This window comes from Ursus maritimus, unplaced genomic scaffold (assembly GCF_017311325.1).
Source record: "Ursus maritimus isolate PB19 unplaced genomic scaffold, ASM1731132v1 scaffold_12, whole genome shotgun sequence".
NCBI lineage: Eukaryota > Metazoa > Chordata > Mammalia > Carnivora > Ursidae > Ursus > Ursus maritimus.
The window spans coordinates 14,195,073-14,213,485 of NW_024423564.1; the positions used below are offsets into that span (position 1 = coordinate 14,195,073).

The window sequence follows — 18,413 nt, forward strand, 5'->3', positions numbered from 1 at the left end:
AGAGAGGGAAACAAGCATGGGGAGTGGGGGAGGAAGAAGCAGGCTCATAGCAGAGGAGCCTGATGTGGGGCTCGATCCCAGAACGCCGGGATCACGCCCTGAGCCGAAGGCAGACGCTTAACCGCTGTGCCACCCAGGCGCCCCAACAAAGCCTTTAGAACTGCATCTAGAATCATGGCAAATTTGCTCTGAGGATCTAGGAACGTTTCCCAAAAATAAAGTCCATCAACTCTGGTATATAAACTTCGTGACGTATATTTGGTAGTTCCAAGTGGTTTTGCAGAGCTGAGGGCATAGAGATGTTCTTTTGCAGAATCATCTTCCTCTGTCAGCTCTTTAAGTGCAAGCATTTTTTAGGGTTTTATTCTCCGAAGAATTAAGTTGTCACATAAACGATCTCTGGAAAAGATGAGTTGTACCATAATCTGACAAGCTGTATTTCTCTCTTTCAGAATTGCACCAGCACATCATTAGGTTTCCAAGAGAACCTTGCAGGATACTTAAGCCACCTGGAGTACAGATAGAACAATTCCTAAGTGTGGAATTTAAGAACTAAAGGAATCTGGGATTGCTTTCCAGAATGCAGCTAATTTTCAAAAGGAAGAGTTAATTCGATAAATATCAACGGAATACTTTCATTACTGATGCTTCCACAGTATTCATATCCCCATTTTTCCATTGATAGTACTCACATTTTGCTTAAGGCAAGCCATTCATAGCCAAATGGTTTGGATATGATAAATTCCACCTCTGGCTTTTGAGGTAGGGTCTAATTGACTTATGGCAGTGCTCCTGGTCATGATAATTCAATCAAGGATGGAAATGCCCAATTCAAGCTAATTATCTCAATTCTTGGACAACTATTTGAATGCATAAGAATTTCTCCCCCCCCCCCCTTTATTTGGACAGAAATCCACAAGCACATAACCTCAGGAACTATTGGCAGCCATCCTGCATCAGGAAGGGAGAGTTTGCCTGAGAATGAAGCCAGTCTCAAGAAAAACTGAAAGAGAAAAACCTGGTCACATTGTCTGAGTTGCTGGATCTGAGTTGTGCTGGTCACATTGAGTCGCTGGATCTTCCTAGCGCACCTATGCTCACGTTTAACCAGGAACTTCTCTGAGCCGCAGTGTCCAGAGATTTTACTGGGATTTCATTACGTAGGCATGATTGTTTGGATCGTTGGCTTAGCTCAATCTCCAGCTACGTTAGAGATGTTTCCTCAAGCTCTTCCTCCTTTTCGTCGCCTCTGCCTTTGTGTTAGTTCATTGTCTTACCACCCACTTAGTTCCCACTCTCAGTCCGTGCTACATTCCCACAGCTCAGGCCTCACTCGATCTGCCTCCCTGCTTTGATTAAGCCCCAGGGGACTGGCTTATTCTGGAACAGCAGGGATAGAATTTCTTTGAGCCTATTTAACCTGCAAACTCTAAAGACATTCTTGAAGATCCTCATTATCTGAAACAGTAGATAGTTAAGGAGATATTTGGGTTTTTTCTCATTACTCCTTGTAAAATCTCTTCTTGTGGTTCCTATCATTCATCCACTCACCTTTTCTCCCCTCCCAGTGCTATTATCTTCCAAACTCTTGGCCGTTTTCCTCATTTTGTAACAAGCACCTGGCTCACAGCCTTTCTCCCCACCTCAACTGCCATCCTCCTGGGCAATTCTAAGGTCCATATGGCTTCTCAGTTTCACATTCTCATTATCTCCAATCGAATGAATTTCTTCTCAACTCCACATCATCCATAATCCTCTTCTCTCTTCATGCTACAAGCGCTCCCTAGGCTCTCTTATCAATTCTTACAGCTTTATGCACAATCTGTGTGCTCATGACTCTGTTATTTTTCTAGCCCAGATCTCTCTTCTGAAATCCATACCTCTATCTCTATTCAACTGCCTTTTTGGCATATCCCTTTACATATCATTCGGGCATCTCACACTGACCCTCTCGAAACTTACCTATTGCTCCTTCGACTCTCCTCTGGCAAACCTGCTGCATTTCACCGAATGATCCCACCAGCCATTCAGTTGTGCAATCCACCTTCCCCATCCCCTCATTTACTCTATCACTAAGTCCCAGTTTACCTCTAAGATATATCTTGACCTTATTTATTTCTCACCATCCCCATTATCAACCAGCCCAACCCATCATCACTTTTGCCTGGACTACCGCAATTATGGCCATCATTAATTCCTGCATCCTTTCAATCCATTCTTTACATAGCAAGCATCATGACTGTTTTGTTTTAAAGATTTATTTATTTGGGGGGGGAGGGGCAGAGGGAGAGAGAGTCTTGAGCAGATTCTGCGCTCAGCGCAGAGCCAGATGTGGGGCTCGATCTCAGGACTCTGAGATAACGACCTGTGCCGAAACCGAGTCAGCCGCTTAGCTGACTGCACCACCCAGGCGCCCTGCATCATGACTCTTTTGAATACAAATTTTATCTTGTCCTTCTCCTACTTGAAACCCTATAGAAGCTTCCTATTTCTCTTCGGATAATATTCAAGATCTTTGGCATGTTCAACAGGGCCTTGCATGATGTGGTTTCCACAATAGTTCTAGCTTGTTCTTCTGTCACAGTCCCTCATTCATTGGGCCAGTTATACTGGCCTTCTCTCTTCTTTGAAGATGCCAAGCTCCCTTTTGTCTCAGAGTATTCGTATACATAATTTCTTTTACTTTGAACATTCTCCGTGCCCTAATCCTACCCCCATATACCTCTTACTGTGTGGCAGGAGCTATGCCCTGAATAAGGGAACACCTCTCTTCCCTTAAGAAGTTCAGTTTAATAAGAGATATGCATATATGCAAAAAAATTCACCACTTTATAATAAACACAATAGAAGTATGGCCACAAGAAGAAATATTTCTTTATCTCTGAGAGTTAGGAGAGGGCACTCAAATAGAAGAACCAACATGTCTTAAAGACAGAGGCAAGGACATGAGGAGATGCAAGAAGTTTGGTACTACTGGAGAGTTATGGCAAGAAGGTGGCAGGAGGCACCTTGGGTGCTGTATTAAGGGGCCTGACGTTTATCCAAAATGCAAAGAGGGTGTCCCTTAGAAAGAGTTTATGGAGAGGCATGAATAGTGCTATCAAATTGGTAGTTTGAGAAAAAGACCTGGATAAAAGAAGGTGCAAAATGTCAAGTAGGAGGATAGTATTAAGTCTCAGCAGCTGAATAAAGGCAAAGGTAGTGGGAATAGAGAGAAGGGAGGTTGAAGATGTATTTAAGAGGTAGAATTGATAGGACTTGGTGACTGAGCAAAACAGGTAATTTCCTTGTCCTTATGGAGCTTGCATTCTTGAATGGGAGGCAGATAATACGTCCAATAAACAAATGCATAGATGATATAATCCCTTGTAGTATTACAGGCTGTGAAAGAAAATAGAGCAGAGTAAAATCACAGCAAATGAAGGAGTTACAGATGGAGCAGTCCCTATGAGGAGGTGACATTTGAACAGAAAATAAATGAGCCATGTGAATATTTGAAAAAAGACTATTTCAAGTAGAAAGAATTACAGGTGCAAATGGCCAGAGATGGGATATGTTTGTCTTATGTTTGAAGAACAACAATAAGACTAGTATGGATAAAGCATAGAAAAAAGGAAGGGGAGAGTGGAAGGAGATAAAGTCAGAATATAGCAAGAGGTCAGATGATGAGTGCTTCATAGATAAGAGAGAACTTTGGATTTTTTTTAAAAGATTTATTTACTTATTTATGAGAGTAAGCACAAGTGAGTGGAGGAACAGAGCAAGAAGCAGACTCCCCAACTTACACTGTAAAAGGATTACTACCAATACACTATAGTGAGGGAAGTGTGGTAGCTGGGTAGCCACTTAGGAAGAGGGGATCTAGGTGAAAGATGATGGTGGTTTGGGCTAGAGTAGAAGTGATCAAGGTGGTGAGAACTGGTCAGAATTGGGATATGTTTTGAAGGTAGAGCTGATGTAATGTGTTGATGGGTTGAATGAGGGTAGAGAGGAGTCAACAATGATTTCAACAATTCTGGCTTGAGCAACAGGCTGAATCATAGAGCCATTTACTGAGATGGAGAAGATTGAAAGGAATTAGGTTTGATAAATGCGAGAATTGTTTTAGATATGTTTAGTTTGGAATATTGTTAGATGTTCAAGTAGAGTAACTAGTAAAGATAGGAGCTTGGAATTGAGGGGAGAGGTTGAGCCTGTAGATATAATTTTTGGCATCATTAGCATATAGATGACATTTAAGATGATAGAATTGGTTAAGATTTTCTAAGACGAATGTAAGCAAAAATTGAGTAGAAGTCCAAAGATGGAACTAGAATACTCCAATACTTAAAGGCTGAGAAGAGAAAGCCAATCCAACAAAGAAACTAAGGAGTAGCTAGTGGGATGAGAAGAAAATCTGTAGAGGCTGGAAGCCAGGTAAAGAGTTTTTCAATAAAGAGGAAATGATCAACCGGCCAAGCTGCTGTTGGATCAAGTAAGTGGAGAATTGGATTTGACAATATGAAGGTTATTGGTGACCTTGGTAAGAGAAGTCTCAGAAGATTAATGGGGATAAAAGACTCATAAAAGGTTTTATATATCATAAAGCTTAAGATACAGTAGAAAGAAAGAAAGAGAGAAGTACCACCATATAAAGGGAACAAAGAAGTAGTGCAGTAGCTGGGTAGACATGCTGTCAAGGGAGAAGTTTTTTGTTGTTGTTGTTGTTTAAGAAGGGAGGGAAGATTGGTGATGCAGGAGAGGGGAAAATAAGTGTGAAGGCAAAGTCCTTGAGTAGGTGAGTTCTCTAGACACTTGAATATTTAGGCCTAGAGCTCAAGAAAGAGGTGGAGACTGGAGATACAGATTTTGAAATGATTAACATATATGAAAGGGACAAATGTGGGAGTAAGTTGTTTGGAGAGAGTGAAAAACAGAAGCCAAAGACAGAACCCTGAGGTATAAAAAAAATCTAAGGGAACAAGGGGAGAAGATCCAATAAGGAATACTGAGAAGGAACATCCTCTATTTGCCAGCTATTTTATGCCCATAGCACATGGCACATTGTTTCATCTCTCATGCCTGGAAAGTCTTCCTTTCCTTGGATTCATACCCATCTCTCATAGTACTTTATGCAAATCTTTATTAGCACTTATTTCACTGCATTTACATTATATGTAGTCTTCTTCCATCAGCCTAAAGGTTGTCTCTGCCAAAAACTTTATTCATCTTTTTATCTGCAACTCTTAACATAATGCATAGTAGGTGCTAAATAAATGATGCGTGGAGCAGGGGGAAGTTAATCCACAAATAGAATGTGTAACTTATAAGCATTAGAAAGTCTCAATATGCATTTTATGAACTTTCTAAAAAATATATACATGTTGGAAAGAATTCACCAGTGAAGCCATCTGGAGTTTTCTTTGTAGAAAGATTTAAATTATGAATTCAATTTCTTTAAAATATAAAATACAGAATTTTCTATTTATCATTGTTTTAGTAAGTTTTGTTTCTCAATAAAATTTTCCATTTCATCTGGATTGTCAAATTTATTGGTAAAAAGTTGCTTACAATATCTTCGTATTTTTAATGTCTATGGGACCTGTACTAATGTCCCCCTTTTTATTGCTGATATTGGTAATGTGTTTTCTTGCACTCTTCCTTGATTGGTCTTGCTAGGAGTTATTAATCTTTTTTTCCTTTGAAGATCAGTAAATTTTGGCTTTGTTGACTCTTTGTTGATAATGAACGTTGGCTTCTGTATATCGGCTTTCTATTTCATTGATTTCTGATTTTATCTTTATTTCCTTTCTTTTATTTATTCTAAATCCTAGGGGTAGTTCTCTAGCCAAAGTAGCGTATTAGTGGAATCCCAAGTCTCAAAGGAATGAGCCTGATTTATTAATCCATGATGCTCAGTCATTAGCTAAGAATGGGTTGTGAGAATAGCTTCAGTTGTGAACATATTGGTGGATTCAGGTCAGTAGTGTTTATTAACTATATTCTGCACAGAAGGGAATCCAGTAGCCCATTTTCAGAACCACCACAATTCAATTCCTTTGCTCCACACATCTATTTCTTCATTCAGGGGGCACCTTGGTGGCTCAGTCTGTTAAGTGGCTGACTTTTGATTTCAGCTCAGGTCATGATCTCAGGGTCCTAGGATAGAGCCCTATGTGGGCCTCTGTGCTCCGCATTTAGCGGGGAGTCTGCTTGAGGATTTCTCTCCCCCTCCCCCTGCCCCTCCCTTGCACTCTCTCTCTCAAATAAATCTTTTTTAAAAATCATTTCTTGGGGCGCCTGGGTGGCTCAGTTGGTTAAGCATCTGACTTTGGCTCAGGTCATGATACCAGGTCCTGGGATCGAGCCCCATGTCGGGCTCTCTGCTCAGCGGGGAGCCTGCTTCTCCCTCTCCCTCTGCCTGCTGCTCCCCCTGCTTGTGCTCTCTCTGTCAAATGGATAAATAAAATCTTTTTTAAAAAATCATTATTTCTTCATTTGGGTTTGGGGAGAAGCTCTTCCATGGTTCCCACGTGACCTCTCTTCCTGAAGGGAAACAGAAAAGGAAGGTTAGTGGGATGGACTACAGCAATTGATCTAGAGGCCATAACTGATAATTATCCTCTCCCTTTTCCACTATCCACTCTAAATTCTCTCACTCTCAGTTATCATCTTAGCAGGTCTTGGTGGCTTTTGTGGCGGCATAATCCAAAGCTTTATTCCTGGTCTGAGATTTTGGTAACCATTCCCGTCTCAGGTCAGGGATGCTGTGTATGTTCAGAGTGACAGTGGGGCAAAGGACTATCAGATGTCCAAAAAGACCATGTGAATTCTGTAAAAAGCAGTGCTACCTTTTCTTACTGATCAGGGTCAATTATTGTCATGATTGTTGACTCCTCTCTTTGCATACAGGTCTCAGGAATAATGAGTTCAAAGTGCAGCAGTCATAGCTTGTAGTTCAAAGGGACCCTTGTGTCCCTTAACAGAAGTGCAATCTCTTCGAGGACCAGTACCTCCAGACCTATAGATCCCAGATTTGTGGGTAGGGGAAACACAAAATCCTCTAGTGGGTCATTGGTAGTGAAAGTAAATGGGGCTATTCCTGTATCCATTCTTTGGCTAGTGGGCCCATGTCCTTTTCCCACTGGGGTCATAAAGACTTTTGATTTAATGTGTATGACACATCCTGAATAATAGCACCCAGTTTTTTCAGAGTATTTCCCTTGAGTGGCATTTCACCTGTGCCTTTAGAAAGTCATTCTAGCACTCTATGAGGTCAGCTTTTTTTGGATGGTATGGTAGGACCAGTGGATCCCATGAACATGGGTCCCCTGATAATGAGCGTTGGTGAAGCAGGGGCCCTGGTTGGATGCTATGTTACATAGAATTCTATGTCTGTAGATTAGGCATTCCATAAGCCCCAATATAGTAATGTTGGCTGAGTATCTGTGGGTGGAGAGGAAAACCCATACCCAGAATAGCTATCTATCTCTGTAAGAATGAACCAGTGGCTCCTCCAAGATGGAAGGGACCCAATGTAGTCAACCTGTCACCAACTAGCCAGTTGGTCTCCTTGAGTAATGGTGCCATATTAGGGGTTCAGTATTGGTCTCTGTTGCTGACAGGTTAGACATTAAGTTATCAATAGCTGTATCAGCCTTGGAAATTTGGAGTCCATGCTTTTGGGACCTGTACATAGTCTCTGTCCCTGCCACTCTGTGTCTATATTAGTTTCTTAGGGCTGCCTTAACCAAGTACCACACATTTGGTGATTTAAACAACAGATACTTACTTACAGTTCTGGAAGCTAGAAGTCTGAGCTGAAGGTGTCAGCAGGCTTGGTTCCTTTTGAGGGCTGTGAAAGAAAACCTGTCCCATGCTCTCCCCTCGCTTCTGGTGGTTTGCTGGCAATCTCTGGCATTCTTTGGCTTCTGCCACATCACTCTGATCTCTATTTTTATCTTCAAATGGCATTCTATGTTATCTCTGTATTCACATGGCTGTCTGTTTATGAGAACAGACTTGAATTAGGGGACCACCCTATTCCAGTATGATGTCATCTTAACTAATTAGATCTGCAACAACCCTATTTCCAAATAAAGTCACATTTTAAGGTATTGGGGGTTAGAACTTCAACATGAGAATTTGAGAGGGTATCCCCATAACAGTGCCTATAACTCAATCATGCCGGTTCCAAGGTGGCCAATGATTAAGGCTGGTAATGACAACTGGATAAGTCAGTTTGTCTATCTGATTGCTTACTGCCTCTTCTCTGGTGGATGCAAGATGCGATACAAGAATCTTAACACTTCATGCCCACTCCTGTATATTCATCCACATGACTCTATCCCAGATCTCCTTTCTTTGATCTTCTCAACTAGGTCCCTGCAGGTCCTCTACTAGGCTCCCTACCAGGCCACTGACAGCTGCCCAAGAATCTATATATATTCTTACTTCAGTCTGCTTCTCCTTATACACAAAGCAGATGATCAGGGATGATCCTTGTAACTCTACCAACCGGGAAGATTTTCCCTCTTTGCTGTTTTTCAAAGACTCTCAAGAATGTGACTATAATGCAGCCACTATCTAATTTTGGTTTGCACCCACCTACAAAGCTGCTCATCCCTAAACCAAACTTAGGCTTTATCCTTCTTCCTTCAGCTGGTCATGGTATTGGTGCAGCTGTGGTGGGTTACATGGGGATTCGGGCTACCTGATCGTGCAGCTTACAAGTGCCCCAATTGTGCTTGATCTCCATCCCATATGTACCATTTCCATCTTACAGCAGATGGTGCTGGGTCCATCTGAACCAAGAGAACCCAGTCCATAACAAGTGATTCTGGACACATGGTTATGTACTGTGCTTAAGTGTTCTGTCTCCACCGAGGCTCAGTATCTGGTTCTCACTAGTAGCTGGTTCTTAAAATGTGTATAATTCTCTGTTGCAGATGGCATGGCCTTGCTAGAGTCCTAGCGAGTGCACTGTGATTTTTCCACTAGGGCTTACCTTAAGCTCTTAGTCAGCTTGGGCTACCATAACAAAATACCGTAGACTGGGCAGCTGAAACAACACAAATTTATTTTCTCACAGTTCTGGAGGCCAGAGGTCTGAGATCAGGATGCCAGCATGATCAGGATCTGGTGAAAGCTCTTTTCCTGATTTGCAGACAGATATACCTTCTCACTGTGTCCTTACAGGGCAGACAGAGAGAGCTCTCTGTTGCCTCTTTATCATCACATTAGGGGTTAGGGCTTCAACATATGAACTGGGGGGGAGGGGACATTCAGTCCATAATATCCCACCGATGGCCCCCTAAAATTCATGTCATTATTGCATGCAAAATACATTCATTCCATCCCCAAAGACCCAAAGCTCTTAATTCATTCCAGCATCAACTCAAGTCTCATCTGAGTATCATCTAAATCAGATAGCGTGAGACTGGAGGTATGATTCATCCTGAGGCAGCTATGAATCTGAAATCAGACAAGTTATGTGCTTTCAAAATACAATAGTGGGACAGGCACAGGACATTCTCATTCCAAAAGGGAGAAGAAGAAAGGGGTGATGGCCCCAAGCAAATTCAAAAATTAGCAAGGCAAAAATTCCATTAGATTTGAAGGCTTGAAAATAATCCTCCTCCCTGGTTCAATGCTCTGCCCTCCAGGTACAGCAGGTGGCAGCATCACCCCCAAGGTTCTGCTGGGTTGTCCCACTCCCAAGGCTGCTGAAACTGCGGCAGTGGCCCTGATGAGCTCTCGATCACTTTCAGGGTCATTTTCCCCTCTTCCTGCAGAATAGTGCATGTTCACAGCCGAACAGCTCTATCATTCTGTCCTGTCAAATTCAGTAAGTCCAACAACCTTCCTTCATTTGGCCCCATCTCATCCCCTTCAGTTCAAATTGGCTGTGTTTCTGCTAATACAATCCCATCAACTCTATCAAGAGATAATCTAGTTGTGCCATTGGTGTTCTCTTTAGAACATGCTTTCTCATTTTTTGCAATATGGATAGGCTGAGAATTTTCTAAATCCTCAAGTTCTGGTTCCTTTTTGCTTAACAATTCCTTCTTCAATTCATCTCTCTCCTTTTGCATTTTGCTATAAGCAATCAGGAGGAACTAAGCCCCTCCTTCAATACTTCACTTAGAAATCTCCTCAGCTAAATATTCAATTTCATCGCTCACAAATTCTACCTTCCGCAAAACACTAGAACATAGTTCAGCAAAGTTCTTTGCCACTTTATAACAAGTTTCACCTTTCCTCCAGTTTCCAGGAACATGTTCCTTATTTCTGTCTGCCATTTTCACCAGAACTGCCCTTAATGTCCATATTTTTAGCATGTACTTTAAAACTCTTCCAACTCCGCCCATTATCCAGTTTCAAAGCTGCTGCCACATTTTTAGTTAATTGTTTCAGCTGCATTCCACTGCTGGTGTCAAGATCTGTATTAGCCAGGGATCTCCAGAGAAACAGAACCACTATAATTATATAGATGTAGGTATAAGTACAGATATAGATTATGTAGCTATAGCTATTGACTTATTATAAAGAATTGACTCACAGGATTATGGAGGCCGAGAGGTCCCGAGATCTGCAGTAATCAAGCTGGAGACCCGGGAGAGCTGATGCGTAGTTCCAGGAGGGCCTGAGAACCAGGAGGGCCAATAATGTAAGTTCCAGTCTGAAAGTTGGCAGGTTCAAGATCCAAGAAGAGCTGACGTTTCAGTCCAAGCCTGAAGGCTGGAAAAGACCAACACCCTAGTTATGCCATCGAGCAGGAGTTCCCTTTCACTCAGTCTTTTTGTCCTATTCACGTCTTCAAACTGATTGTACGAGGCCCACTTACATTAGGGATGGCAATCTGCTTTACTCTATTAATCCAATGTTTATCTGATCCAGAAACATACCCAAAAACATACCCAGAATACTGTTTGACCAAATACCTGGGTACCCCATGGCCCCATCAAGTTGACATAAAATTAACCACCATGAGCTCCAAACTGCTTCTTTTCTTACACTAATACCTCCAAGATTTTACTGAAATATAGGGCCAAAGGGGCAGAGATGCTTGTACTGTAGCCTGGACTTTACCTGGGCTGGGTCCCAAAGCTGGAAATCTTCAATGTCACCTGGCAAATGGGCTGGAGCTGTATTCCTAAGTGTGGTATGTGTTGCTCCAGAACATAGAGAGAATATGCTCCAGAACATACCAAGCCCTGTGCATTCTTCTTTGTGGTAGGGGATGCAAGATGTAACAATGTCACCTGGCAAATGGGCTGGAGCTGTATTCCTAAGTGTGGTATGTGTTGCTCCAGAACATAGAGAGAATATGCTCCAGAACATACCAAGCCCTGTGCATTCTTCTTTGTGGTAGGGGATGCAAGATGTAACAATTTGTTTGACTTTGGAAGGCTATACTGATACGCTTCTGACCAGCTGACCCTTAAAAACTTCACTAAAGTGGCAAGTCCTTGAATCTTGATAGCATTTTTCTTCTGTTTTCTGGAGCATGGGTCTTACCAATGACTCCACCATACTAGCCACCCCTTGCTTGTGCCATCTGAGCAGCATACTATCATCGAGGCAGTGGGCCAAAGTGATATTCTGAGATGTTCAGGAGGTTCATTTTTCTTTGGGCTTTATTATGACAGAAGGCAGAGCTAACCAATCCTTGAGACAAAACTGTAAATGAATAGTTATCTGTCCCACATGTATGTGAATCATTTCTGATGCTCTCTTGTAATAGGAATGGAAAGTAATTCATTGAACAAATCACTGGCCACACATCATGTCCTGATGCCTTATTAATCTGCTCCAGCAGTAAGACCGTATCGAGCATAGCATGTGCAGCTGGGGCTGTTACTTGCTGAAGCCTATGGTAGTCTATAGTCATTCTCTGGAATCCACCTAGTTTCTGCAGGGGGCGGACAGGCTAATTAAAAGGACATATGATAGGGGCCATCCTTCATTCCCCCACATTCTTTAGGTTTTTAATGGTAACACTAATTTCCACCAGGCCCCCCCAATATGTGATATTTTTGTTTGTTTTTTAATTTACTAGGCTGGCCAGGGTGGAAGGTCATTTTCAGATGTTTCCGCTTGGCTTTCCCCACTGATAGGTCTCACTTCACACAGGTCAAGGATTTAACATTGGTATTACTGCAGCTGCTAAGCGTTATCGATTCCAATTACCTACTCGGGAACTGGAGAAATGACCACTGGGTGGGTCCACAGACACAATGAACCTCCTGTAAGCTAGACTTTCGTCAGAATTCCATTTATTACCTGGTCCCCATTTGCCTCCATTCTAACAAGAGGCCATGACAATGCTTTGGGTCTCAGGATATGGATGTCAACTCGGACCCTGAGTCCAATAGTTCTCAAATTTTCTGGCTACTCCTCCTCCCCACTGTGTAATCACTGAAGTAAATGGCCATAGGTATCTTTGGGAAAGGACCAGGGAATCATCACATTTATACTTGCTCCACTGAAGCAGGATCTGCCACCTCTTAGTCAATGAGTTTCAGATCTGAGAAGTGGCTCAGATCAGGACAGGGGATGACTTTTTGGGTGAAATCGCCCTCCGTATCCTGCTCCATTTTGGCCTTTTATTGGGTTATAGATGTTAACAGGCTTCCCATCTATTTCACCCCTTCAGATGGCAAGCTCTACGTCCATCTCCACAACTCCCTGTGGCTGCCACTCATCAGATGTTGTTGGTATTTATAATTGTGGCCTCCTGGCTTCTAGTGACCAAGTGCCACCATCTGGCTCTACTAGCTGGGGAAGGGGAATTTTATTCCCATAGTTATTACTGAGCCCTCACTCTGTGACTGCTGTTATTAGCTCAGGACTGTAGAGAACTTCTTGGTGTTGCTGCCCCTTACCAGAGGATTTCTGATGGCCTTCTGGCGTATCTTCTGGGCTCTGCTATGAAACGTAATCCTCTGACGGGTCTTCTGGCCTCACATATATCCATTCCAGCATGCCCATTTCCGACAGTCTTTTAATTCATTCTTCTACCATATATGCCTGGGCAACCCTAGCATTTCTACTTTGCTCAGCATTGGCCATTATTTTCTTTAGGTTTCTAAGAGCCCAACAGTGAGTTGTTTTATCCCCAAGAGTTGCTGCCAGGGTGTTAAATCCTGACTCAAGAAAGTGTTCCTAAGTCAATAAATTCTTGATTACCTAGTCTAATATTCCAGCCCCCATGATCAAGCAACCTCAAAACTCAATTGCAGGTACTCCCCTGACTTCTTTGTGAATGCTAGCTAATTCTTACAGCGCCTTTGTATATGATCTCTTTCCTCCTTTATCAGGTCAGAAATGTTTCCAGCTGGGTTATGCTAGGACTTGACTCTAGTTATTAGCATGGCAGCCAGGGGAGAAGGAATGGCTCTGCAGTGTCTTTCAGCACGGGAGAAGCACTAGTTCTTACTATGAAGCGGTAGACCATCTCTGCAAGCTTTGAAAGTTCATGAGGGTCTGAAGAGCTAACATCCTTACAGTTGTGCATCCAGATATCCCATCCCTTGTTTCAGGGTTTCAGGTTTCCTCAACCAGGGCCCTAACCTGCTTTGGCCATACATTTTAATGTCTCTGGGGCTCTGTGCCTCTAACTATCCTGTCCTGAGTCTGTGGCATAGTTGTTTCAGCTCTTCCACTGCAGGAGATAAAAGCCTCTTTGTAAGTTACTGAAGAGGTCCTCTCTCATACTTGGCCATTAACCAAGGGGGACCTTTGCTTTTTCCTTATCCCTCCTGAGTGTCAATACAACTTAGCAGTAACCAGCCAACTCCACTGTCCTTGTAGGCATTGCCCCCCCCGCATATATTTCAAACACCTGAAATTGTATTCTTCTCTTTCTCCTCCATTGGGATGCTTTCCCAGGTCACTGCTGATGGAATCTTTAGCAGCTGGGTCATCACCTTGTGTTGGGACTACCCATGCCCCTATACTACTCACGATAATATCGTCTTTGCCCACCAGGTAGTGACTGAGTTGGTCCTGAAACCTCATTTTATTACCTAGGTTTTGTTTCTGTTTTGGGTGGGTTTTTTTGGACCTCTCCTGGTACCACTTGTGTTAGTTTGGATCCTCTGAGCAGTTGCCAAGGTGGGATCTGGCATGTGTATTAGGGCCGCCATAACAAAGTATCATGGACTGAGTAGCTTAAACAACAGAAGTTTCTTATAGTTCTGGAGGCTAGATATCCAAGATCAGAGGTGAACAGGTGTGGTTTCTTCTGAGGCCTCTCCCTTGGCTTGCAGACGGCCACCTTCTTGCTGTGTCCTCACATGGCCCTTCCTCTGCACCACACCCCCAGTGTCTCTCTGTGAGTCCAATTTCCTTTTCCTACAGGGACGCCAATCAGATTGGACTAGGGTTCACCCTAAGAGCTTCATTTTAACTTAACTGCCTCTTTAAAGGACCTATGTCCAAATACAGTCACAGTTATTGGGTGTTTAGGGCTTCAACATATGAATTTTGGGGAGAACACAATTCAGCCCATAACAACATGCAGAAGATTTCTTAAGGGAAATGTCTATGAAAGATAAAAGGGAGGGAGCAGGAGAAGGTGGGAAAGTGTAAACTGTGATACAGTTCTGACACCTCTGAAGGAGAGGGCAAAGAAAGCACCGAGCAGGCAGTGTCTCAGACTGCAGCACAGTTCTAAGAGCTTCAGCTAGGATGATGGGTGCACCGCAAGCCAAAGCTGTCCATTAGAGGAGTCCCAAATATGCCAACAATGAAGCTGCATTAGTAGTCCTGCCATGCTCAGTCGTTGGCCAGGACTGGCCAATTATTATTTCTTAAGGGGCCTGCAAGAATCAAAGCTAGTTAAATCTCTCAATATCCTTGGCGAAAAATCTTTGCTTATTTTTAAATAGTCTTACAAAATGACTGAAGTAAAAAAAAAAAGAAAAAAAAATCATGAAGTGAAGCAGCCAAATCTAAAATGTCTCTTTATGTAACTAACAAATTGTAGCTCCTAGAGGTAAAAGAAGATAGGTGGATTTGGGGAACATGATATCTAGGAAGAGCAAAGGGACCTAGATTATAGATTGATCTGAAATCACTTACAAAATTTTCCACATAGGTATATTTTTGCCATTCACCCAGGAATATCTGACACAAAGTAATAACACAGAACATTTACTAACAAATCTGAGTATTTTCAATATTTGTTGGGCTGCTAACTTTACCAAACTATTTCATTTACTTGCAATGAAATGACAAGGCTTCTAATCTATAGATACTTAATCGTAATATAGTTAAGACCTCTGTGTTTCATCTCTTAAAATGATTACAGCAGCTTTCAATTAGGGGGTCATTTCTCTTTCTTTGAAAAAATGTGCAAAAAAGTATCAAAATACCTGAGAGCTCTCATTCTCTGGGTGAATGCAGAACTTTCATTAATGTCCAAGTGATCTGTATTTCTCCGGGAAGAAACAGTCCTTCTCATCTCAGTATGTCACCTAAAAAAGTTGTGACCAACAAACTTTTGTCAGGTTAAAAAAAAAAAAACCCAAACCAACCAACCAACCAACCAAACTCCACAAAGGAAATAAAAGAAAAAGAAAAGAAATATTAGTGTTAAATTTTAAGAGTGGCAATTTGAAATACTAAATTTTCTACATATTCTAATTCTCCTTAACCTTAACCTCTATACAACTAGTATGTTTGTAGCAATCAATCAATGATTATTTACTCAACAAACATTCTAGACCATCTATATGCGAGGTGCTAGGCTGCATAAGACACAGTACTGGTCCTCAAAGAACTCACATTTCAATTACTTTCCTTTTAAAAAAACGTATTTATTTTTATTGTGGTAAAATACACAAAAAATTTACCATTTTTGCCATTTTTAAGTGTACAGTTCAGGGGCATCAAGCACATTCACACTGTTGCACAACCATCACCACAACCCATCCCCAGAACTTTTTCATCATCCCACACTGAAATTCTCTACCTATTAAACAGCAATTCCTCAGTCCCTTCCTCCCCTGCCCCAGGTAACCACCTCTACGAATTTGACTATATTCTAGGTACCTTATATAAGTACAATACAATATTTGTCCTTTCATGCCTGACTTATTTCACTCAGCATAATGTCTTCAATCTCCATCCTAGTTGTAGCATGTGTCAGAATTTCATTCCTCTTTAAGGCTAAAATAATATTCTGTTTTATGTATATAGTACATTTTGTTTATTCTCAATTACTTTAAAGAAGCTAATCTCTCATTTTATTTCTTTCAAAGAGATACCATGAGGCTTTTAAAATTACTTTTTTAAGCCAGTGTCTGTAGCCTCCCAGTAGCTCCCCAGATGCCAGTTCCCTGCATTTGCTCCCACCACTCAAAATACAAGGTGCTCTCTTACAGCTTTGGTTTTCGAAACAATTCTTGACCCTTCTGTATTTCTCTTTATAAGTCATCAGGACAGTTACACACACTTTCAGGCTGTCTTTTTTTAAAGTAATAAAATTTTCCAGTTTATGTATAGTCAGAAACATTTACAAATTAGGCAATTTCAGGTATGTAAAGAATTTAGTTTGGGGATCAGTTTTTACTGGTTTCTCCATTCGGGTAGTATCTCCAGTTCACCCGGGACTACTCTGCCACAGTTCATTTTACTCCAGGACCAATGTGCCTGGCTCCCCAATATGTTTTAGATGCTTTTCTTGGTTTCTAAATGTAGCTCATTCTCTCATGTTTTATTACATTCATTTCTTTTTTGTCTTCTGTGGTTCCTTTACGATTTTTCTCAGAGGGGAACTTGGTTTCAACTTTTTAATGAAACATTTATTGAATTGATCATGGGCAAGAAACTATATACTAGGTGCTGGATTTTTAATGCCATCATGATTCATTTTCTTGGTTGAAAATAAGATTTCCCTTATTAACCACTATCAGCTACTGGCTCCCCTTCATTTATGATATATGGGGCACAAACACACTTACCCAGAGGAGATTCCACATTCAAGTGATTTTGTGAGACATTCACTGCCTTCCCTGGTATTAGTAGGGGCTGCAGAGCACCTTGCAGTCCTGAGTGTTCAGGTACTATTATCGTGCTCAAGTACCTATATAGGCTTATATGTAATGCCTACGTAGGCATATAGTTACTATATATTAATTTCGAAATAACTTTAAAAGAACAGGCACAGTGAATTTAACTGGCATTTTTTCAAAAGGCCACATTAGTTGACCGCAAACCTAAAGGATACTGTTCTTTTCTCAGAAATGTAACAGATTCCTGAGGACTGCTACTTGGAACTTCTCCTAGGTTTTATTAGTGCCAAACATCTGATTGGCTAGGGACCACAAAACGATATTCCTGCTGAATTTATGAAGGTAGGAAATAAATAATGGGAAAAACAGATCTCAATACCCAAAAGGCATATTTCTACATTCCCCCCAACGACTGAAATGCCTTGGTACCACATTTACAAACCTAATCTAGGACCAAATACGAACTTTTCATGAGAGATACGGAGCCTGGAGAAGTTAAGACTTGACCAGTGGTATCATATCGACTGGAATGGAATCTTTGCATTTCCCTTTCAGTCATACACTGCACATCAAATGGCTTCTTACCATGGCTATCCTTCTTGAGCAAATAATTCATTTACAGCCTTTCTATGAAGCTGTGAAGTTGCTCTCCTACCTTTAGGGAAGGGAAGCAGGGAGCACCAAGCACAAAAAGGCGGCACCGTCAGCTAAACTCTTCATCAATAACGGAAAAAGCAGTGAGCCATCCGAATACCGGATCCAAGGCTCTGCGTTCACAGATCTAGAACCTGTACTGGGAAGGGCGGGGCGGAGGGGAAGGCAAGGAGCGGAAGGAAATGCTGGTAAAATTACCTTGACCAAGCGGCAACTTGGGAGACTTTTTCCCGCTGATTAAAAACCACCGACTTTTCTCAAACGAACCACGCGGTACGGTGGGCAGAAGCAAATGGACTCGCCCACAGCGCCCGCCTGCACCCGCGGCAGCGCACCCCATCACCGCCCACGGCTAGCCTGGAGCCCTCCACGCAGCGCCTTTTGAAGAAGACCGCGCCAGAGCCGGAAGAACCCGGAATCCCGCGAAAGGCTGGCGGAGAAAAATGGAACGAACGTACTCTGGCGCGGATTACTGGAGCCAGCAAGGAGCCTACCAAACCAGAGTTGACACAGCCCAAATCTCCGTACAAGGTCTCCCGATTGCCAATCTTAGGGCGGTTCACGGCTCCCCTAAAAGAAGAACTCCCACCACGCGCCTTCGGCTCCGAGCGCCCCTAGCAACCACCAGCGATATAAAGCGGAAGGACCGCCCTCGTCCCGCCCTCCCTGAAACCAACCCAGGCCTGGCAGGGAGGCACGTTGGCCCAATCACCTCGGCGGGAACTAAGACCAACCAATAGGAGGCAGGCACAGGGGGGC

General features: G+C 42.4%; 1 long non-coding RNA gene and 1 other non-coding gene across 5 annotated transcripts; one reads left to right on the top strand and one right to left on the bottom strand.

Moving 5' to 3' along the window:
* Window positions 1-6,277: 6,277 nt before the first annotated feature.
* On the top strand, window positions 6,278-6,360 carry TRNAQ-UUG. The gene has a single exon. It is a non-coding gene; the product is annotated as a tRNA-Gln (tRNA).
* Window positions 6,361-6,457: 97 nt separating this feature from the next.
* On the bottom strand, window positions 6,458-18,383 carry LOC103674996. 4 transcript variants are annotated; one of them, XR_571763.2, is made up of 5 exons: window positions 17,853-18,383; window positions 15,360-15,461; window positions 10,541-10,719; window positions 7,776-7,983; window positions 6,458-6,525 (listed from the first exon to the last, which is right to left on the bottom strand). It is a non-coding gene; the product is annotated as an uncharacterized LOC103674996 (long non-coding RNA). The 4 variants fall into 4 exon arrangements; XR_005834071.1 differs by having other exon boundaries at window positions 6,458-7,000; XR_571762.1 differs by having other exon boundaries at window positions 7,772-7,983.
* Window positions 18,384-18,413: the final 30 nt, after the last annotated feature.